Source organism: Alnus glutinosa, chromosome 11 (genome assembly GCF_958979055.1).
Source record: "Alnus glutinosa chromosome 11, dhAlnGlut1.1, whole genome shotgun sequence".
Lineage (NCBI taxonomy): Eukaryota > Viridiplantae > Streptophyta > Magnoliopsida > Fagales > Betulaceae > Alnus > Alnus glutinosa.
This window is the reverse complement of record NC_084896.1, coordinates 11,869,622-11,894,773: the sequence shown is the minus strand read 5'-3', so window position 1 is coordinate 11,894,773 and position 25,152 is coordinate 11,869,622. Positions and strand designations below refer to the sequence as shown.

At 39.9% G+C, this 25,152-nt stretch overlaps 1 pseudogene; it reads left to right on the top strand.

The window, feature by feature from the left end:
* Positions 1 to 112: 112 nt before the first annotated feature.
* LOC133882805 (probable dolichyl pyrophosphate Man9GlcNAc2 alpha-1,3-glucosyltransferase) lies at positions 113 to 24,381 on the top strand (annotated as a pseudogene).
* The last annotated feature ends 771 nt before the right edge of the window (positions 24,382 to 25,152 follow it).

Below are 25,152 nucleotides of genomic sequence, written 5' to 3'. Positions count from 1 at the left end.
TCTTGTTCGCCATTTCTATAAATCACGTAATTGTGCTATTTCCAATTTCATTTACTTATGCCTTGATTTCTTGATTTTTGACTAGATTTTTCCCATTAATTCATGGGGTTGTTGGATTTTACTTGGGTTGGAAATTATGCCCTAAATTCTGCTGATTGGATTGGATGAACTCAAAATTCGTTTATTTTCAAATTCTTCATTTTCTGTTTCTTCTGTAAAGCTTGGGGTTGGAAAAATGGCTTCGCAGCTTGCTTCCTTCTGATTTTGTAAGTTATGAACAAATTCACTGAATCTGGGAGTCCAGTTCTCACATTGATATCTTTCCGGTGGCTTATTTTTATACAGACTACTGAAGAAACGGTAGAATTGTGGTGTAAGAGAGATGGAGAAGAAGAGCGTGTTAGAATATATTCTGAATATATTCAGAATATATTCTGATACTCACCGTAATTCCCTAATATTTTGTAATTATCAGAATTACCGTTACGTATTTCCTTGTATAGGTTTGATTTGATTTTGTAATATTGTCCATTAATTCTCTAATTGTATTTCCTAGTTTACCTGGCCCTATTTAACTATAAATAGGCCCTTCTGTACACAGTTACAACACACAGAAATAAAATATTCAGTTCTTTCCTATATTCTCTAGTTATTTTAACATGGTATCAGAGCCAAGTTTTGGTCTTGTCTAGAGGAATAGGAAAACCGTACGATCTTTGTACGATTTGAAGACTTTTTCGAACTTGTTTTGGTATAAAAATTATACCAACAAGTTCTAAATTCTTCGATCTACAATCTGGTGTTTTCAGATCGTCGTTCCTGTGCTCCACGCGCTCCCACGCGCCACCCGAAGTTTCTGTGTCTTGTCAAGCGCTCCCACGCGCCGTTGCCGGCCACCACGCGCCGTCCTGTCAGCCGTTTCCAAAAGCGGACACCACCACCAGATCGGAGGCTGCCGATCTGCCTCGCTGCCTCCAGCACGCGCCTCTGCCACCTCAGACGCGCCGCCACGCGCCGGTCCAGCCTGTTCCAGCCAGTTGAGCTGCAGTACACGGTCTTACCGTGGTCGCTGCCGCACCAGATCCCAGCCCCAGCCAGTTGAGCTGCAGTATACGGTCTTACCGTGGTCACTGCCGCACCAGATTTGAGCCCCTGCAGTACACGGTAACTTCCCTGCACCCTACCACACCCGATCCTAGCCGCTTTATTTCTCAAAAAAAAAAAAAAAAAAAAAAAAAAAAAAAAAAAAAAATCTTCCAATGGCCTCATCTTCTACTATCACTCTCCCCAATACCAAAGATATTACCCAACCTATTCCAATCATTCTTGATGGCTCCAATTACCCCGCATGGGCTCAATCTATGAGTAGGTGGCTTAAAGGACATTGTCTTTGGGAATATGTATCTGGCGAAGAATCTAAGCCTGTTGCTGCTAAAGAAGAACCTGCTGATACGACCTCTAGCCGCATCCGAGCATGGCAAAGTATTCATCACAGGATTATTTCTTGGTTCTCCAACACATGTACAGTCTCGATTAGCATGACTTTTGGTAGCCTTGACAATGCCAAGGATGTTTGGGACATGTTAGCCCACCGTTACAATGCTGCCAACCTTGCTCAGAGCTTTCAGATCGTCACCAAGCTCAATCGCATGCGCCAAGAACCAGGTCAGAGTATTGTTGAATTTTATTCCCAAATGACTTATCTTTGGAATCAAATGTCTCTTTGTGAGCTAGAATGGGTCAATCCAGTTGATGCATCTCGGTATATCGCTTTTCGCGATAGCATGCGCCTTGTCGAGTTCTTAACAGCAATTCGTGATGAATTTGAAAATACTCGAGCTTCTCTTCTCCATCGCTCACCATTGCCATCCTTGGAAGGTGCTCTTAGTGAACTCATTTCAGAAGAAACCCGATTCTCTACTATGAAACTGCACACCTCTGAGATGGTCATGGCCACTGCTCCACACGATACACGTGCTTCTGGTTCCAATCCTGTTGGATCTTCTTCATATACTAAGAAAATACAATGTCACTATTGTCATAAATTTGGCCACAGGATCAATGAGTGTAGAGCAAGGCTTTCTCGAGGAAATTACAGGGCTCCTAGTCATAAGGCTGCTGCGGTCACTCATACTGATACATCAGATATGTCTCACACCAATACTGTACCCCAACCTAGCACTCTTTCCCCATCAGATATTGAGGCTATTGTTCATCAGGTTTTATCTAAGTCTAATCTCCATACAGCAATGTCCACCACATCAGGTAATTCTTCTTGGTTTCTTGACTCTGCTTGCTGCAATCACATGACACCAGACTCTTCCATCTTTTCCTCTAAATCCGTTTTAACTGATCCTCCTAGCATTTACACTGCCAATGGCTCACACCTAAATGTCAGTCATATTGGGTCTGTTTCCACTAAACAATTGTCTGTGTCTGATACATACTTAGTTCCTCATCTTTCACTAAATCTTTTGTCTGTGGGTCAACTTTGTGAACTTGACTTAGAATTACATTTTTCTAAACGAGGTTGTGATCTGCAGGATTCGCAGACGGGACAGCTAATTGGGACCGCCCGTAAGATTGGACGTATGTTTGAGCTTTCATCTCTTCATCTTCCTCGCACCGTGTCTGCTGCTACTCCATCTCGGTCATCATCCACCACTCTCAGTTTATGGCATTCTCGTTTGGGACATGCGTCTGTTTCTCGTGTTCGTTCTTTAGCTACTAGTGGTCAGCTAAGGTCTGTTGAGTTTGAGTCTTTTGATTGTGTTGCATGTCAACTTGGAAAGCAAAGTGCTTTACCTTTTAATAATAGTGATTCTGTTTCTTCTGCTCCTTTTGATTTAGTACATTCTGATGTTTGGGGCCCTGCACCTACTCCCACCATGGGAGGATCTCGTTATTTTGTGATATTTGTGGATGACTATTCTCGATACACATGGCTTTATCTTTTACAAAACCGTTCTGAACTTCCCAAAATTTATTTTGAATTTCAGAAAATGGTCCAAACTCAGTTTTCTCGAAACATAAAAATTTTTCGTTCTGATAATGCCATGGAGTATCTTGAATCTTCCTTCCTTGCCACTCTCAAACAAAATGGCACTCTTTCCCATCGTTCCTGTCCGGGTACTTCTCAACAGAATGGTCGCGCTGAACGCAAACATAGACACATCTTAGACACAGTTCGGGCATTGCTACTTTCAGCTTCTATCCCTGAACATTTTTGGGTAGAGGTTGCGCTTACTGCTGTTTACACTATCAATAGGGTTCCATCTCCCACTACTTTCAATAAGTCTCCTTATGAACTCTTGTATGGTTCTCCTCCTGATTATCAATCCCTACGAGTCTTTGGTTGTGTTTGTTTCGTCCTTCTTCAACCCCATGAACGTACTAAATTAGAACCTCGTTCTTGTATCTGTTGTTTTCTTGGTTATGGCATAGAACATAAAGGATATCGTTGTTATGATCCCATTGCTAAGCGTCTTCGTATTTCCCGTCATGTCACGTTTTGGGAACATAGGCTCTTTAGTGATATGGAGTCTTTTTCTCCTAGTCCACCTTGTTCCTCCCCTATCTTCACTGATGTCTCTTTTAATTTGTTCCCCGACTCTACTGATCTTGATGCAGGGATGACAAGCTCTCCAGACGACTCTTTGACGGACGGCTCCAATGCCCCTGACCCGCCTGTTGATCCATCTACTACTCCTCCTGAGCCTGAACTTTCTAGCCCTCGTCGTTCTACTCGGGTAAAAGCTCTTCCTTCTCATCTTCATGATTATCATTGTTACTCTGCCATTGCTACTTTACACGAACCTCACTCCTTTCGTGAGGCTAGTACTGATCCTCTTTGGCAGCAAGCTATGTCTGAAGAACTTACTGCCCTTACCAAAACTCATACTTGGGACTTAGTTGATTTACCTCCGGGGAAAACCGTTGTTGGGTGTAAGTGGGTTTATAAGATTAAGACAAAATCTGATGGATCTGTTGAGCGATACAAGGCACGTCTTGTGGCAAAGGGGTTCAACCAGGAGTATGGTATTGATTATGAGGAGACTTTTGCACCAGTGGCTCGGCTTACCTCTGTACGATCCCTTATTGCTGTTGCCTCTGTGCGTCGTTGGGACCTTTTTCAGATGGACGTGAAAAATGCATTTCTCAATGGGGATCTTAGTGAAGAAGTTTATATGCAGCCTCCTCCTGGATACACTCGTCCACCACACAAAGTTTGCAGACTTCGCCGTGCATTATATGGGTTAAAACAGGCTCCACGTGCTTGGTTTGCCAAATTCAGCTCTACTATCGCACAGATTGGGTTTGTTTCTAGCTCTTATGATTCTGCACTTTTTATTCGGCGCTCTGATGCTGGTCTTATTCTCCTTTTGCTGTATGTGGATGATATGATTATTACCGGAGATGATGTTGCTGGCATTCGTGACCTTCAACAGTTTTTAAGCCAGCAATTTGAGATGAAGGATTTGGGCTCCCTTGGCTACTTTCTTGGGTTGGAGGTTTCTTCAGATTCAGATGGTTACTATCTTTCTCAAGCTAAGTATGCTTCTGATCTCATCTCACGGGCTGGCCTTTCTGATTGTAAGCTTGTTGATAGTCCTCTCGAGACGAATGTCAAGCTTCGCGCCACTGATGGTGAGTTACTCCCAGATGCCACTCTCTATAGACAATTAGTTGGGAGCCTTATCTACCTTACTGTCACGAGACCAGATCTTGCCTATGCAGTTCATCTTGTCAGTCAGTTCATGACCGCACCTCGCTCTGTTCACTATGCTGCTGTTCTTCGCATACTTCGCTACGTAAAGGGCACATTGTTTCATGGTTTGCATTTCTCTTCTCACTCATCATTAGACTTACATGTGTATTCAGATGCTGACTGGGCAGGTGACCCTACCGATCGTCGTTCCACAACTGGTTATTGTTTTCTTCTCGGCGATTCCCTCATCTCTTGGCGTAGCAAGAAACAGTCTGTTGTTGCCCGCTCTAGTACTGAAGCTGAGTATCGTGCCCTTGCTGACACCGCTTCTGAGCTCCTTTGGCTACGATGGCTCCTCCATGATATGGGTGCTTCTCAGACTTCTAGCTCTCCTATATTCTGTGACAACCGAAGTGCGATTCAGATTGCGCATAACGATGTTTTTCATGAGCGCACTAAACACATTGAGATAGACTGTCATTTTGTGCGCCATCATCTTTTGCAGGGAACTCTTCATCTTTGTCCTATTGCTTCCGCTGATCAGTTGGCTGATGTGTTTACCAAAGCACATCCACCTGGACGCTTCCGTGCTCTTGTTTCCAAACTCAAGTTGGCTTCTACATTACCACCTTGAGTTTGAGGGGGGATGTTAGAATATATTCTGAATATATTCAGAATATATTCTGATACTCACCGTAATTCCCTAATATTTTGTAATTATCAGAATTACCGTTACGTATTTCCTTGTATAGGTTTGATTTGATTTTGTAATATTGTCCATTAATTCTCTAATTGTATTTCCTAGTTTACCTGGCCCTATTTAACTATAAATAGGCCCTTCTGTACACAGTTACAACACACAGAAATAAAATATTCAGTTCTTTCCTATATTCTCTAGTTATTTTAACAGAGCGGAAGGAAGGTGATGGAGGACAAGGAGGAGGTTGTTCACAGGGGAATTGCGGCCTCATTCCTGTGCATTGCAGTGTTTGCATTTTTGGTGCGAGTGGCCGTATCCCTTCATCCTTATTCCGGTGCAGGAAATCCTCCCAAGTATGGGGACTTTGAGTCACAGAGGCATTGGATGGAGATCACCCTTAATTTGCCACCCAAGGAATGGTATCGTAACAGTACAACCAATGATCACAGCTACTGGGAACTTGACTATCCTCCCCTTACTGCTTACCAGAGTTATGTCCACGGTCTACTTCTCAGATTCTTCCATCCTGAAGCAGTTTCTCTTTTCACTTCTCGAGGCCACGAGTCTTATCTTAGGTTTGTATTATCTGGGATTCTTTTCCAGTAACTGATTTTCCTTTTTATATACTTCAATTTCCATTTTCTTGATGAGCGGTAATGATACGTTTGAGTTTCCCACTGCTGTCTATGCTTTTTGAGGCATAATATACGGGGGACGTTTACCGTCCCCAGCCTCTTTTAAATAAAAAGTTTAATTTTAATTAAAAAATTGTCTTTATTGTAACATTAGAGACAACTTTTTAATTAAAATTAAATTTTTTAGCATAAAGATGGTGCTGACCGTCCCCAAAAATCGTTTTCTTTGCTTTTTTTACTGCAGAAAACTTCTCATGAGGTGGATAGTTCTTTCATCTGATGCACCGGCGTTCTTTCCTGCAGTTTTCTATTTAATTGTTTTGTATTGATAAGCTCTAAATATTATATATTTTGATTCCTTAATTTATATTTATTAATTTTTAATTTTATTATTTTTTAATGTTTATAGTTAGTTCTAATGTACTAGTGTTTTGCCCGCTATCGAAGAAAAATTATGATTTTTAAGTAAAATTACAGAAAAAGGGAAAACCTTTTCAGTTTGACTCGCTTTCCCACGAAGTGCGTGAGGTTTATGCAGATTTTTAAAACCAAGCAAAAGAGCACCAACTCTTCTCTTATTTTTCTCAACGTGCACGTGGAATGGATTACACCCAGCAGACACGCACCGAACAGCAGATTCTCCAGCTCATTCTTTCCATAAACTGGCACGAGATTTTTCCTATGCATTGAAGCAGCAGCTGGAGCGTGAGTGATACAAGACACATAATCTTTCCAAGCCAAGACCCAGCCATGCACGTGAACTAAAGCATCGGATCAGCACATATTCTTTCCAAACCTGGCATTGAACGCACAGGTTGTTTCCAAATAAAGCAGCAGATGGAACACGGTTTTCTTTCCTTAAGAAGCACCGGATTGTTCTCGATCTCCATACAAGAGACCTGGCAGCACACGACTCCCTCTATACTTGGCAGCACCCAAAATCATGCACAAAGAGCAGACCAGGCAGTAAGAGCACTCCCAATGAATTATCTATTTGTAACTTTAAGTTAGAATAGATAATAAAAGTGTTAAAAAGAGACTCCATCAGCTTATGTATTCTAACTTTATAATAGATTTTCCTTAATTCCATAAATAGTAGAACTCTACATGTAGAGTTATATTATTCACTTATCTATTTTTTTTATTCTTTATCTCCACTTTTTTAGCTTTGCTTTTTTCCTTTTTCCCTCCACCACTCCACGTTCTTTTTTTTTTTTCTTCCTTTATAGTGGAGATTTAAGAGAAAGTGTGCAAAGTAGTGGAGTTATAAAGCGGGACCCACGTGAAAAAAAATACTATAATGAAATAAATAAATTAAAAATAATAAAAAAATAATATAGAGTTAAGAATAAATAATCGGATGTATAGTGCATTTAAAATTCATTAGCTAAACTAGATAAAATAGATTTTGATTAGCTATTCTAGATTGAAAAATACATAAACCATTGGGAATGCTCTAAGAGGACGTGATTATTTCCATTCCAGGCAGCACTTAAGGTTTTTTTTTCAAAGGAAAGAACAGCACCAACACCGAAAATCCCAGGATTGGCGTGCGTGATTCTCACCAAAAGGAAGCAGCACACGTTTTCCATATCTGGGCAGCAGCTGTGCGTGAGTTTGTTACAGCACCGATTCTTTCCATTCCAGAGGAACGCACGACTTCTTTCCATACTGGCGCAACGTATTAGATAATAAACAGTTTCTGTTTAAGCTGTTAAGTAGTTGGCTTAGTTAGTTCGTTTTTTATCCACGTGTAATCTTATTATTAGTTCAATTCTTGTATAAATACAGAAGTCTTTGTATTCGAAACCAAGTTAATCAATTCAGATATTCATTTCCACAATCTCAAACTCTCTTCTCTTCTTCCTTATCTTTCATCTAAATCTCTAGATTCTGATACGGTATCAGAGCACTCAACAATGAGTGATTCCTCTACTAACTCTGGTTCTCTTTCCAATGAAAATTTCTTGAGCCCCTTTTTTCTTCACCAAGTCGATAGTCCTGGTGCAGTGCTGGTTTCTCAAACCTTAAACAGCGATAACTACAGCACATGGCGGCGATCCATGGAAATGGCTCTAACTGCCAAGAATAAGCTCGGATTCATCGACAGTACTATTCCTAAACCATCTTCTACTGATACATCGTTTCATGTTTGGACACGCTGCAATACAATGATATTATCTTGGATCTTGAATTCCATTTCTCCTGAAATTGTGAATAGTGTGATTTTTGTTGATTCTACTTCCGCTATGTGGTCTGATTTGCAAGAAAGATTTTCTCAAAGTAATGGTCCTAGGATTTTTCAATTACAAAAGAGGATTTCATCTCTTACACAAAGAAGTAATTATGTGAGTGCTTATTACACTCAGCTCAAGGGCCTTTGGGATGAACTATTGAGTTTTCGCCCAATTTCTAATTGTACTTGTGGTGGTTCGAAAGTTTTGGTTGATCATCACCATTAGGAATATGTTTTTCATTTCCTTATGGGATTGCATGAGTATTTTGCCAATGTTCACGGTCAGATTCTGTTAGCTGATCTGTTTGCCTCCTATTAATAAAGTTCTTTCTTTGGTGATCCAAGAAGAAAGACAACGAGAACTGTGTGCTTCTTCTTCACTTACTCATGATTCGATTGCTATGTTGTCTAAAGGCCAAATCATCTGCATCAGCTCATCCTTTTCCACATTTGCTCCTCCTCAAGACCATATCTTCTCAAATATGGCAGGTAACATCAATACTACTTCTTATACTTCTTTTCCTTTAGATAAGAAGTATTCTATTTTTTCATGTTCTGCACATGTTAAACTTCAATCCTTTCATCATACTTGATAGAACTAATATATTAGGCTGTAAAACTGTGCTCTATAGATGAGCTTTCATTGAATATATTTAGGAGTATTACAAGAGATAAACATAAACAAGGACTCATAAGTGGATTTGGAGTCTTGAGTTGTAGTTGTTATTGGAGTTGTGTTAATACCCTCCTTCAAGATCAATGGGGGAGATCGCACGTTGAGCTTGTAACAAAAGTGAAGAAACTTGGCAGAAACTAGTGGCTTTGTAAGGACATCTGCAATCTGATCCGAAGTAGGAACAAAACGAACAACTAAAGATTTATCAGCCACACGGTCACGGACAAAGTGGAAATCAATTTCCACATGTTTCGTGCGAGCATGAAAAATCGGATTAACCGACATGTAAGTGGCTCCAATATTGTCACACCAAAGAGTTTGTGGAGTTGAGTGAGTGATTCCAAGTTCTTTAAGAAGTGCACAAATCCAAAGTAGCTCGGCTGTAGTGTTGGCAACAGCTTTATATTTGGCCTCAGTAGATGATCGTGAAACAGTCTGTTATTTGCAGGAGCTCCAAGAAATTAAATTGGAACCTAGATAAACACAATAGGCACCTATAGAGTGACGATCATCGGGACATCCAGCCCAGTCCGCATCGGAATACGCTTGTAAAGTATTAGAAGAATTGTGATGAAGAAGGAGACCATGAGAAACCGTATGTTTCAAGTATCGAAGAATTCTTTTAACCGCTTGCCAATGAGGTTTGAGAGGCCGATACATGAATTGGCACACACGGTTGACTGCATAACTGAGATCTGGCCGAGTGAGAGAGAGATACTGTAAGGATCCAACTGTACTACGGTAGAGTGATGGATTTTCCATTGGATCACCTGTAAAAGCCGAGAGAGCTGATGAAGAAGCCATTGGAGAGGTGATCGGTTTTGCTTCATACATATTTGTTTTCTTCAAGAGGTCCATGATATAACGATGTTGTGAAAGTAGAAGACCCAAATTGAGCTTGATCACCTCCACACCGAGAAAATAATGAAGATCGCCCAAGTCTTTTACAACAAAATCTGCACTAAGAAGCTGTAAAAGTTCGGTAATGGCTGCTGGATCTGACGCAGAGATGATGATATCATCAACATAGATAAGAAGATACATAGTAAGAGTCTTGGTGCGATAAATAAAAAGAGAAGTGTCAGCTTTAGAACCCACAAAACCAAGTTGAAGGAGCTTGTCACTAAGTCTTGAAAACCAGGCTCTTGGAGCCTGTTTGAGGCCATAGATTGCCTTTTGAAGCTTGCAAACATGTTTAGGGAAGGTAGAGTGAACAAAGCCTGGTGGTTGCACCATATAAACATCTTCCGAAAAAAGCCCATGGAGAAAAGCATTTTGGATATCAATCTGTTTCATGGACCAGCCAGCAGAATAAGCAAGAGATAGGACTGTCCGGATCGTGGTAGGCTTCACTACTGGGCTGTAGGTTTCTCCATAATCCACCCCGACCTGTTGATGAAAACCCTTTGCAACAAGACGAGCTTTATGTCTTTCAATAGAACCATCAGCCTTTCTTTTAAGCTTAAACACCCACTTGCATCCCACAATGTTTTGAGAAGGATGAGGAGGAACAAGTGACCAGGTCTGATTTTGAAGAAGTGCATTGAACTCGGTTTGCATAGCTTGTCGCCATTCTGGAATAGGGGCAGCATTGGAGTAGCAGGTTGGTTCAATATTGGTAGGAGAAGCTGCTGCCATGAGAGCATGAGGAGCTGGATACCGAATTCTACCATCTGTGAGTTGTCGTGGCTGCACAATGTTGTTCATTGACCTAGTTCTCATAGAGTGTACTCGAGCAGGAGGCTGATCTGCAGAGGAAGTAGAACAAGGCATACTGGAAACTGCTGAAGAGTTATTGGAAATAGCAGGGGAGGACTGGGAGGGAGAAGATAAAATAGAAGGAGAGTCCGGGGGACATATAGTGGTAGAAGGAGGAGGAAACAAGGATGGAGGAAGCACAACAGAAAGGGAGACACTGGAAGATTCAGGAAGAGGAGAGCCCTTGGAAAAGGGGAACCGGTCTTCATGAAAGATGACATCTCTAGAGATGTACATCCGGTCAGATTCTAGATGGAGACATTTATAACCTTTGTGATGTTGACTATACCCGAGAAAAACGCACTCCTTTGAGCGAGGAGAAAATTTGTGAGAATTATAGGGACAAAGATTTGGATAGCAAGCACACCCAAAGATTTTGAGGAAAGTGTAGTTGGGTGTTGTATGAAAAAGTTTTTCAAAGGGAGATTGATTTAGTAACACTGGAGTTGGCATGCGATTTATGAGATAGCATGATGTAAGACAAGCTTCATCCTAGAATTTTTGAGGAAGATGACTGTCAGCGAGCAATGCCAAGGTGGTATCAATAAGATGCCTGTGTTTACGTTCAACACATCCCTGTTGTTGATGTGTATGAGGACAAGAGAGACGATGAGTAATACCAACAGATTGAAAATATGTATGAAGGTTACGATACTCATCACCCCAGTCAGATTGAAAACTTATAATTTTATGATTAAGGAGACGTTCAACCATGACTTGAAATTTAAGAAAGGTGGACATGACATCAGATTTTGCTTGAATAGGGAAAACCCATGTATATCTAGTGAAAACATCAATGAACGAAACATAATATCGATTTCCATTAACTGAAATAGTTGGGGATGGTCCCCATACATCGGAATGAATTAATTGTAAGGGCTTACAAACTTTAGAAATAGAGGGATAAAATGGCAATTGATGTCCCTTTGCTTGAGCACAAGCTGAGCAAAACGGATCAGCCTTATTGGAAATAACAGGAAGCTTAAACTGAGATAGGACACGATGGACAATGCGAAAAGCGGGATGACCTAAGCACTTGTGCCAGGAGACCGGAGTGGTGCGTTCACCAACAAGAGCTTGATTTATTGATGATGACGAACTAGAGGAAGACGGAAGCAACTGATAAAGGCCATCTTTAAGGTGCCCGTGATGAAGGAGGAGCCCAGTGTGTTTGTCCTTGATCAAAAAATAAGAGGCGTGAAATTCAAAGAAAACAGAATTGTCAAGGGCAAATTTTCTAACAGATAGAAGATTTTTACAAATAGAGAGGACATGAAGAATTTGCTGTAAGTTGAACTTACGACGAGACAAAGGAAGAGAAGCAGTGCCAGTATGAGAAATATTCAAACCTGTTCCATCCCCTATGCGGATTTGGTCCTGGCCGTGATACTCCTCTTGTGCTAAGTTGAGATTCTCAAGGTGGCCAGTGAGATGGTGAGTTGCACCAGTGTCAGGATACCACAATTCTTCAGCTGGCAAGGTAGGTGCGGAGTAATAACCTTGGGGATTGGACGACTGGTACGGCTCGGGCGGTTGAGACGACTCAGATTGGTCCTGTTGGTAGAAGCAACAGATTGTTGTATGTCCGGGCTTGCCACAAATTTGGCAGATAGGTCAAAAAGAGGCTGGATCCGTGGAGAAACAGGAACCGCGTCCTCTGTTGTTGAAAGATCCACGTCCCCGGTTGGAGGATCGGCCGCCACGACCACGGAAACCTCGACCACGAAAGTTGGACGTGCGGGTGGTGATGTTCGCAACGGGTGGGTGAACATCAATGCTCGGAATTTGTTGTTCCAGTCACATCTCGTGAGCAAGGAGGTGGCCATAAAGTTCATCAATGGACAGTGGGTCGACTCTGGTTGTGACCGAAGTCACAAATGGATCGTATTCGGAGCCGAGCCCTTTGAGAAGAAAAGAAACACTCTCAAAATCGTTGAGAGGCTGTCTGGCGGCAGCAAGAGTATCACTCAACGTCTTTATAGTCTGAAAATATTCGGTGATCGAGTTGGTGCCTTTCTTGACCGTTGCGAGCTGGAAGTAAATTTGCATGACCCGAGCACGGGCCTGAGAAGCAAACATGGTGAGCAGCGTGTTCCAGAGATAGGAAGCCGAGGGAGAGCCGACTGCATGGACAACATAGGGCTCGGACAGTGTAGAAATTAAAATACTAAGGATCATCTGATCCCGTTGATTCTAGGCGAGGAAGTCTGGGTTGACGATGGTGGCGGGTGCTCCAGCAGCAGTGCTTGGATTTGGAATCGTCTGGGCAGGAGGAAGAGAAGAACCATCAAGGAAGCCATAAGCGTCTTGGCCTTTGATATACGCAAGAATCTGAATTCGCCAGGCCATGAAGTTACCTTTGGTAAGTTTGATGCTGAGGTTATGATTCATATTTGGGACTGAAAAAATAACAGAGGGCTGGGCGGGTGGTGGGGGATGCTGTGAAGCATGAGAAGCTGCCGATGTGGTAGAGGATTCGGAGTCGGAAGCCATGGATCACGACGTTAGTCGGTGATATGGCTCTGATACCATGATAGAACTAATGTATTAGGCTGTAAAACCGTGCTCTATAGATGAGCTTTCATTGAATATATATATAGGAGTATTACAAGAGATAAACATAAACAAGGACTCCTATACATAATTGATCTAGGACTTCTTTAGCTCTCAAATAACTAGAATACAATTTATCTTAGAACTCTCTCTTCAAATTAGAACTCTATCTTCATATTAGGACTCCGGATAGGATTAGACCTCAACTCAATAGTCTTTGGATTATGTAGTGCCGCACAAGACTCATAAGTGGATTTGGAGTCTTGAGTTGTAGTTGTTATTGGAGTTATGTTAATAATACTTAGATCATAGACACAGGAGCTACCGATCACATGGTATGCTCTGTTTCCCTTTTTACATCAATTACTGCCCTTGTTTCTCATCGTGTTAAACTTCCAAATGGTGACTTTGCTGAGGTTACACATATTGGTACCATTCAAATTTTTGAACATTTAACTCTTACAAATGTTCTTTGTGTCCCTTCATTCTCTTTTAATCTCATTTCTGCTAGTAAATTGATCAAGAATATCAATTGTTGCCTTATATTTCTTGATGGTTTCTGTTTTATACAAAACTTGCACACTTGGAGGACGATTGGACTCGGTAGAGAGCATGGTGGATTATTTCATCTCCTGCAATTATCCAGGGGTTCTATCTTCGCTCCTGTATCCCCTTTTATTTTTGTTTTAGTTTCCAATAATGTCAAAGATGTTTCATCAGATATTTGGCATTTCTGATTGGGACATTTGTCTCAATCACGCATGTCTTTGCTATATGAGTTTCTTCCTAATATTCCTTGTAAAAACAATGATGTTTGTACTGTTTGTCCCTTAGCTCGACAACGTCGGCTTAGCTTTCCAATAAGTACCTCTGTTTCTGCTTCCATTTTTGAAATAATTCATGTAGATATTTGGGGATCTTTCTCGGTTTTGTTAATAAATGGAAGTTCATATTTTCTTACAATAGTTGATGACTTTAGTCATTTTACTTGGATTTATTTGTTACAATTAAAGTCTCAAGTTCGTTCTTTGTTCAAGCTTTTTATCAACTCATCAAAACTCAATTTCAAGTCAGAATTAAAATCATTCAGTCTGATCATGGTCATGAATTTTCTATGACTGATTTTTACTCTTCTGAACGAATTTCTCATCAACTGAGTTGTGTTGAGACTCCACAACAAAATTCTGTTGTGGAGAGAAAACATCAACATCTTCTTAATGTTGCCCATGCCTTAAGATTTCAATCGCATTTACCTTTAAATTTTTGGGGTGATTGTGTGTTAATTGCAGCTCATATCATGAATCGGATCCCTACTCCAAATCTTTCTAACAAATCTCCTTATCATTTACTGTTTTCTAAACCTCCTTCTTATCATATAAAAGTGTTTGGTTGCTTATGTTACTCTTCCACACTTACTCGTTATCGGTCAAAATTTAATGCCCGTGCTAAACCATGTGTTTTCATTGGATATCCTCCTAATTCAAAAGGTTACAAACTGTTTGATTTAGTAACCAAATCTGTTTTTGTGTTTCGTGATGTTGTTTCTCATGAGACTGTTTTTCCCTTTGCTTCCACACTTACTACTTTCAATTCTGATGGATGTCTTGGTATTCCAAAACCTATTTCTGATTCTTCTCATTCTGATGGGTATTCACCTGAGTCTTTTGATTCTTCCAATTCGAATTCTGCTCCTGAACCCATTATTCCACCTTCAAGTTCATTCACTCCTATCAGAAATCCACTAGACTTCATCATCCACCTGGATACTTACAAAATTATCATTGTAACTTTGCTGCTCAACCTCAAGTTCCAACTCGTTCTACAAGATCATTTTCAGGTAAACAATATGATCTCTCGTATGTTCTTGATTACAACTCTCTTTCTAATTCCAATAAACATTTTTGTCTATCTGTTTCAACTCACTTTGAACCTAAGTTTTGTCACCAAGCTGTGAAATATTCTCACTGGCGTGGAGCAATGGCAGTTGAAATCCATACACTTGAGGCCAACAATACTTGGCTCCTTACTGATCTCCCTCCGTCCTATTGGATGCAAATGGGTTTATAAGGTAAAACTTAATGCTAATGGTGAGGTAGAACGATATAAGGCTAGGTTGGTAGCCAAATAATACACCCAATGTGAAGGCTTAGATTATAGTGATACTTTTTCTCCTGTTGCAAAACTTACCACTGTTCGGTGTCTTTTAGCACTTGCTGCATCTAAGAAATGGCATTTGCATCAGCTGGACGTTAATAATGCCTTTCTCCATGGTGATTTGGAAGAAGACATTTTATGACTCTTCCTCCCGGATTTGACAGCAAGGATGCTAACAAAGTGTGTAAGTTACAGAAATCTTTGTATGGGCTTAAGCAAGCATCTAGGCAATGGTTTGCCAAGTTTTCTTCTACTTTGATTTCTCATGGATTCATTCAATCCAAGGTTGATTACTCTTTATTTAGTAGATCACAGGGTTCTTCTTTCATAGCTTTGCTTGTGTATGTTGATGACATTGTCATCGCAAGCAATGATGTTTCTGCAGTTTCGGATCTTACTGTATATCTTAATAGTGTTTTCAGTCTTAAGGATCTTGGTCCTCTCAAATATTTCCTTGGATTGGAGGTTGCTCGTAGTGATAAAGGTATTGTTGTTTCACAACGCAAGTATGCACTGGACATCCTAGAAGATTCTGGTGTTTTGGGTGTTAAACCAGTTTTATTTTCCATGGATCCTAACATTAAGCTGTCTAGGTCCGATGGTGAATTATTATCTGATCCTTCAAGCTATAGACGATCGGTTGGTCGATTAGTTTACTTAATTAACTATCACTAGACCTGATTTGTCCTTTTATGTTCAGATGTTGAGTCAATTTATGGATTCTCCCCGAAAGCCACATATGGACACTGCTTCTCGAGTACTTAGATACTTGAAGTCTTCTCCTGGACAGAGTGTTTTCTTCCCATCTGATTCTGATCTCAAGCTAACAGCTTTCTATGATTCGGATTGGGTGGGTTGTCCTGACACTCGTCGTACAGTTACTGGATTTTGTGTGTTCCTTGGAGACTCTTTGGTGTCATGGAAGTCTAAGAAGCAGTATACCGTCTCCAGGTCATCTGCTGAAGCCGAGTACAGATCTATGGCTGCTGTCACATTTGAGATCACTTGGCTCCTTGCTCTTCTTCGAGATTTGCAGCTTCCCCACTCTGATGCATCTTTGGTTTTTTGGTTATAGTCAGGATGCTATTCACATTGCAGCCAACCCCGTATACCACGAGCGTGCGAAACACATCGAATTAGACTGTCATATTGTCCGGGAAAAGATTGACCAAGGCATCATCCGGACTCTTCATGTGAAATCTGCTCATCAAATTGCAAACCTCATGACAAAAGCTCTCCACCGACCAGTTTTTCAAGGGCTGCTATCCAAGATGAATGTTCTTGATTTATTCCATTCATCACATTCATCTTGAGGGGGCCTATTAGATAATAAACAGTTTCTGTTTAAGCTGTTAAGTAGTTCGCTTAGTTAGTTCATTTGTTATCCACGTGTAATCTTATTATTAGTTCAATTCTTGTATAAATATAGAAGTCTTTGTATTCGAAACCAAGTTAATCAATTCATATATTCATTTCTACAATCTCAAACTCTTTCTCTCTAGTTCTTTTCTTCTCTTCTTCCTTATCTTTCATTTGAATCTCTAGATTCTGATACAACGTACCCATGCGGGCCATGCACAACTGTCAGCAAAAAGGAGACACTCAATTTCCAGAATAGGACCAAGAGACACGGGTTTATTTTCCTTAAAGAGCAGCACCTACACTCGAACGTGCTTCTCCAGAACTGGCAAGGCAGCTGCATGTCATGATATGCTCCTATTATAGCTTGCATTTTGCAAGTGATTCTTGCCTTGAATGCCACTTGACTTGGCAAGCACCGAGACCCAAGAAGTGAACTGGAGCACCGAGATGATTTATTTCCAAATCTGGCAGAGAGAAAACATGGAAAGAGAAGCGCCGAATTTTCTCCTTTCCCTCCATATCTGGCAGCTCCAGGATCGCAGCACCAAACAGGACACGCACGTTTCCCTTGTAAGACCACAACGTACGAGAGAGCGGCGCCAGGGATACAAGACATGTGGTGCGGGGGCAATTTGTGGAGAAATTTTCTGGCCTTTACCTAACAGAACCGAAACACCCCAGGGACTTAGTCTATATATATATATATGTTTTATTTTCTGTCGTAAAAGGTGTGGGGTGGAGGCGTGAGCCTCTTTTGTACATAGGCGGCAGACTTCAACTTCCATTTTCTTGCAACATTTTCTTTTGTAAGTCTTTTAATATTTATGTTTTCAATTCAAGGTTTAAGTTTTATTTTATTTTTTTATCAGGTGTAGCTAAACTCTCAACTAAGGTTGAGAATGAAACCTCACCATTGAAGAGCAACAATATTTTCATGCTAGTTTATGCTATTTGATTTTATTGGTTTTTTTTATTTCTAATTGTTCTACTTCCATTCGATTATTGAGATGATTTTTGGGTATCTCTTATGATTTTCGGATACAAATGATGATTTGAGGTTGTCTCATTTAATTGATTGCTTGGGTTTTATTTATCAAAACGTTGGGTATTCATTGTGTTTCGTTCAACGGGTGTACATTTGATGATTTAGTGAAAAACTATGTATCCATTGTGATTTGTTCTTTGAATGGATACAATGGATGATTTGGAAAACACCAGGTATCTTTTGTGATTTGTGTAAAGAACGGATTCATTGAATTATTCAAACGATTTTTGAAGCAAAGTAGAGCATATCTAAGATTTGTATGGTGAGAACTTCAAATCGGTATAGATGAGCATGAGAATATATTGCTATGATTTGATAGGTGTGGATTCTTGAACGTTAGAACTTCATCCTTTGATTTATTGAGTTTATGGTTTTTTTAGTTAAAAAGTCCTAAATTTGGAACTAGATTAAAATAGGATTAGTTTAAATAGAGATTAATTTTCGCAACACAATTTCATGTGGATTCGACCTCACACTTGCACACACTATATTGCAAACGATTTGTGCGCTTGCGAGTATTAAAATTTGCACATCATGTACTGTACTGGTCGCCCACATGGCCGTAAAACTAACATAGCATGGCACATTGCAGTCATGTTACTGAATCCATGTCTGATGCTAATAGATCATGGTCATTTTCAGGTTCCAATTGAATTTTCCGATGCTTTTTTCCACCTTTTAGAACTTTGAAGGCACTTAGTATCAGTTGCTAATGTTTGATTTCTCATCCGTATTTATTCTGTCAGTACAATTGTATCAGTTTGGGCCTTACTGTTGGAGCTGTTGCTGCTGTTCTCTCAAGCAAAGAGCTATTAGCTTGTTTCTTGTTCAGTCTTGCTCTCAACCACAAACAAGTGCTTCTAATTCAAATTACCTTGCATCATGATCTATTACTTAAAATGACTACAAGTTGCCTATTTTGTCAAATTTACAAAGGTACATCTGAGCTTCGCATAAAAAGTAAAGGGGAAGGGCTCCTTCTGTTTTCTGTGGCTTCTGATGCACACAATTTTTTGAAATGGAACGCTGAAAAAGAAATCATTTTCTGGTGGATGTTCACATGCATGTACCCTTATAACAGTTTGTTCTCTGTTTATGTGCTTTAGCGATCCCAGGAAATAATCCCTTGAGTGTTGAGTTGAGCAAAGGGATTTTATTTTCTATATTGTTTGAGAATGAGACCATGTCAATCTTGTTAGGGAGTATGCCTTGATGTTCTAAGAAATACTAAAATGCCAAGAGGGAAACACAACGAATAATCAATTTGTGATCCGGTAAATGTTGCTTTTATCAATGAATTGTATTTTCCTAGAATTCATTTTGTTTCATATGAAAACACTAAATGGCTTCGTTTTGCGTATATTTAGTCCAATAAAAGTGGGGACCTCGCTATTCTCCACCTGTAGGTAGGAAGGGTAGCAAACATATATGTGAAAGGTTGTTGTACTTCACTCCTGCCAGCTGATTTGTCTTCCGGGTATGTTTGATTGTGGTTTGCTACAGATGACTGCATATTTTGCACGTGCATTTTTCAGCCATCTCTTGGGTAAAATGGTAAATGTCTTGGGCGCCAAAATCCTCTTTTTGAAGTATCGAAACTGGGCCTTGTGGTCTTGGGAATATTTGCACTTGTTTGGTGGCCATATCTCCACTCCATGGAATTTTGCAATAACTTAACTCCATAGTTCTTTGTGGTACTTCTTTACTAGGATCATGGTCTAGTACATAGATTAAATGGCTATCCATCCTTTCTGTTTTTATGCTATAAATCTTTGTCTTGCCCTTTTATATCTTGCTATACTGATACATACAACAAAAGGAGAACTGAATTTGTCAACATTCAGGACATCGTATTTATATATCCCATTTGTTGGTACAGTTTTCGGTTTAGTAACGTGTTGCATTTTGATTCACTTTTACCAAGATCTGCAAAATAGTAAACAGCTTGTCAGATGTGCCGACAGGGTCCCACTCCGATGCCTAAGTTAAATTCTACTAGACAATTTCAGGGAGTATTGAGAGCGCTTTTATATCAAAGAGATCAGAGAATTTTAATACATGGGGTAGTAGCCTATTTATAGGCGCACAATTCTAAAATATTTGAGTACTCTGATTACAATTCAATTAGGATTCTAATCCCAGACTACATGGGATTAAGTCTTATCTCTGGAAGAGTCCAGTTCAGGTAGGACCCCCCTTCAGCTAAATTCAAATAGGTCTCTTATCCATGTCTTGTGAGATAAGGGCTTATCCCGGGAAATCCGGGACAGTCCTTCTGCACCTCTCTAAAGATTATCAACCAAATCTTATCCTATAAGTCCTGGCCGTAATAATAGGATGAGAATATTTCAGCATGTTCTCATACATATCACCACGTGGTGATCTCAAGAAAGCCGTCTCTGGGACCAACTGAATATGGATATTCTGCATGTTCTCATATCCCTGAGACAACGATGTCCCAGGACCATGGTGACCGACCCGATCTTCATGGGCCTCACTTTGGGCCAATTGAACCAGTTGGGCCACTAATTCGGTCATAGGCTTGCTCTGGCTTTGGGGAATAATAGTTTCCCCAACAGTTACCCCCAATTCTCTTATTCGAAATATGAGTTTAAGAGAATTAATAATTATTACCATAATTTTGAAATTCTTCCTCAAATCGTGTGTTTGATAGCTGCCGCCACTTTTCAGAAATCATGATGACAAGCACGCTTTTCGGACCGCGTCACTCGAGGTGTCATCAAGTGGTGCCTTGAATCTCGAGTTTACGAACTTGAGGCATTGCTTTGATGACGACGAAGATGGTATCTCCGTCCAATTTTTCGTTCAAAACAAACAGATTGCCACGTCATCGACATGTAACACACTTAAAATTGCGACACTTGTCCCCAGATGCCACCTAAGTCGTCACATCAGCGTTGACATGGCTACCATATGTTTAAAAAATAAATAAATAAATAAAATCATGGACAAGATAGGGTGGCTGACCACCCCCAAGGGCCATGGGGGTGGTTCGGCCACCTCCAAGGGCCAAAATTGGGGTGGCCGAAACCACCCCCAAGAGGGCCATCCCATTTGGCCGGAGGGTGGATCGACCACCCCCGTGCTCATGAGGGTGGTTCAGCCACCCCCAAAGGTCAAAGTGAAAAAAAAAATAAAAAAATAAAAAATAAAATTAAGGGTTTTGGCTCTTGGGGGTAGTTCTGCCGAGCCATCCCCAAGGGGGTTTTGGATGGGGATGGTTCGACTACCCCAAAACTTTTCCACCAAGAAGCCCAAAGGGGGGGCTCAGCCACCCTCACATTTTTTTTTCTTTTTCTTTTTCCTTTTTTTTTTTTTTGGTTAAATACCCTATTAGTACTTGAGTTTTAGGCTTTTTTAAATTTAGTACTTGAATTTTCATTTATTCAATAGGTAGTACCTAAATTAGGAGTAAAAACTCATTTGGTACCTCTGTTACATTTCCCGTCCAAATATTAACGGTCTGCTACGTGTCAACCATTGGCATCATATAAAAATATTTAAAAATTAATTTAAAATAATAAATAAATAAAAATTGGAAAAAAAAAAAAAAAAGAAAAAAAAAAAGAAAAAAAAAAAAAAAAAGAGAAAAAGAATAGACCCCCTTGGCCACCATAGGGGTGGTTCGGCCACCCCAGACCAGCCAAGGGGTTGGCTGAACCACCCACATGGGCCATAGAGGTGGTTCAACTGCCCTCAGGGCCAAAACCCATCAAAAAAATTTGGAGGGTTGGTCAAACCACCCCCATGGGCCATGAGGATGGTTCGGCCACCCCCAAATGCCAAAACCCATCAAATTTTATTTTATTTTCTATCATGGGGTGGCCGAGGTGGCCAAGGATGGTGGCTCAGCCACCCCTCTTCTTCTACTTTTTTCTTTTTTTCTTTTTTCTTTTTTCTTTTTTTTTTCCAATTTTATTATTTTTAATTAATTTTTAAATTTTATATATACAGTGCCACGTGTCAACCTCAGCGGTTGACATGTGGCGGGCCGTTAATATTTGGACGAAAAATGTAACAGAGGTATCAAATGGATTTTTACCCATAACTCAGGTACCACCTATAAAACAAATGAAAATTCATGTACTAAATTTAAAGAAGCCTAAAACTCAAGTACTAATAGAATATTTAACCCTTTAATTTTTTAAAGCCTTAAAAAAAAAAAAAAAATGTGGCAGCCACGTCAAAGCTGAAGTGGCAACTTACGTGGCATCTAAGGACAGGTGTCGCGTTTTATATTGTGTCACGTGTTGCTGACGTAGAAAACCGTTAGTTTTTTATGGAGGTACGATTTCCGTCTTTTCTCATAACCCAAGTACCATCTGTGATAAAAAAATTTAAAATTTAAAATTTTAAAAAAAAAAATGAAGCATAGTGAGCAAAAAATAAAACTTGAAACCTCATGAGGCAAAAATGTATTTAACCTTAAATTCTAATAGACAATTTTCATAGAGTATTGAGAGCACTTTTATATCAGAGAGATCATAGATTTTTAATACCTGGAGTAGCAATTCAATTAGGATTCTAATCCCAGACTGCATGGGATTAGGTCTCATCTCTGGAAGAGTCCAGTTCGGGTAGGACCCCCCTTTCAGCTGAATTCAAATAGGCCGGTCCCTTTTTCCATGTCTTGTGAGATAAGGGCTTATCCCGAGAAATCCAGGATAGAGTCCTTCTGAGCCTCTCTAGGGATTATCAACCAAATTTTATCCCATAAGTCACAGCCGTAATATTAGGATGAGAACATTTCAGCATGTTCTCATCCATATTACCTTGTGGTGATTCCAAGAAAGCCGCCCTCAGGACCAACTGAATATGGACATTCCGCATGTTCTTCTCATATCCCCGCGACAACGATGTCCTGAGACCATGGTGAATATTGACAACCAGGTCTTCATGGGCCTCGCTTTGGGCTGGTTGAACCGACTGAGCCCACTAATTCGGTCATGGGCTTGCTCGAGCTTTGGGGAATAATAATTTCCCCAACACCATTCATCGATCCTGCTTGACAAGTTTGAGCAATTCTGACCTACTAGAAGAAAAAGGAGCAATCTATACTCAAGGATTTCAGATCATATATAACAAGGACTTTCCATATTGGACAAGACACCAATTTTCATGTCAATGTCCTCATCATGTTGGTTAATTTTTGTGAAAAGCAGAACAAGTACGGGTCTAAAGGGTTATTGAAAAAGTCATTTTAAGTGGTTGAAGTGTTTTGAAGTCATATTTCCATCTTCTGAAGTGGAATTTTGGGGGTTATTTTCTAGTGCAATAGTAAACACTTGGACTATCAAGCTTAAGTGCATCGATTGAAGTCTTGAGAGTGGCCGTTTCATGCAAAGAATATCTGAGGGGTAGTCGGGTAGAAATGTATGTAAACCATCCCTCCCAACACCACTTTAGGTGGGGGACCAACACTAGGATTAGACCATTAAATTGAAAAGTACAGGTAAACAAAACATTACACCCCATATTGGATTCAACTCTTGACATTAACCTGCATCCCTTGGTTAAAGTGGGAGATGTCATTGGGTCCATAGGCCATTGGCAAAAGTACGTTCGAAGTAACTTTTTTTTATATAGATATTTATGCGCTGAGAACATGAACTACGCGCTATAGAATACATGAAGTGCTCAACAGAAATTCTTCTCTGAGTCAATTTTGGACACCAAATATTTATGATTTACTTGAGCTTGGTGAATGTCCAGGTTCTCGCTTGCCTCGCTCCTTTTGAGAGAGGAATATACGAGGATTATGTGGCTAACTTTTGGTGCGCCACTTCAGTTCTTATAGAATGGAAGAGAATGTTCACCACAGAATCGCTGAAGCTTTTTAGCCAGGGTGCAACTATTTCGACTTGTCTGCCTTCAATGGTTCAGCAGATACGGGCGCCAAGCAGCCAAGGTTTCCTTTATGGACTGCTGAATAGTGCATTCTCATTCTATATGTTCTCATTCCAAGGTAGGTCAAAATATATGTGTCTTTCACTCTATTTTAACATTCTTTGCTCGAATTTATTTTTCCATAGTGAGTATGTAACAGTTATCTGCATTGCTGGCTGATGTTTTAATTTGCAGTGCATGAGAAGTCAATTTTGTTGCCTCCCCTGCCTGCAAGCCTTTTTGCACTGGAATAGCCTTTTCTACTTAAATGGATTACACTTAATGCCTTGTTCTCTATGTTCCCTCTACTATGTTGTGACAAACTGATTCTGCCATATACTGCACTCTCTGCGCTATTCATCCTTATTTGTTACCATTTGCCGAGCAGAAGACAAGATAGAAAGGAGACATGCACGTTCCTTCAATACATATATGACAACCTTTCTTGTATTATGCTCTGTTATTCTTCACGGCGTTTACTTAACCAATCATCCTCCACGTAGATATCCTTTCCTTTTTGAACTGTGATTATGCTTCTTTGCTTCTTGCAGTTCATGTTGCTTACTTTTTACTCTAATGCAAAGCAATGGATGTTGTTGAAACTGAAACACGCCATTTTGATGGATAAAGAAAATAAGCTTCTTTGATCCTTTGCTTGAAAAATTAGGTTCATTCTGTTAGTACCTGGCCTCTTGGTTTCAGCATTACATGGAGATGTAGATATGGGGGGGGGGGGGGGGGGCAGCAAACTTGTGTAACTAAATGATTTGTGTTGATTTATTAAGGGGAGCTATGTCAGGGAATTGAGAAGAAACGTGCCCCCTGTCATGTCTTTTTTCTTTTTCTTTTTCCTTCTTGGTGTTGTATGCAGTGTTTTTTTACTTACCTTACCTCATCTTGGATTTGAGTATGTCAGTACATCTTGGATTTGAGTGATACTAAGAATTGTTAAAGGGGGATAGCAATTTCTTTACCACCAAAAAATGCTATTAAAATTTTATTTTATTTTTTTTTTGAACTTTTTATAGACTATTTAATTTAATTGTTGAGCTAGTATTTTATTGACCAATATAGTGCATTCAAACTATGAGCTCTCATTAGCCCAGCTATTGTCATTCTTAAAATGCAGAATCTTCATTTGATATGGTTTTGCATGTCATTGAAAAAAAAAATCTAAAAGATGGTCAATAATATGAGGAAGTGAGGTCCATCTAGCCCCGAAGTTGGGCGCTATCCATTAAATTTATTATTATTATTAAATAAGTAATCAAATTTCAATAAAAATTAAAAGCAAATTTAAAGTTCTAAAAAAAAAAAAAAAGATATCGTTTCTCAATTACATTTCGAAAGTCATTAATCACGTTACTCACAATTACATCTAAAAAAGTCATTAATCAAATGATTCAACTAGAGGTATA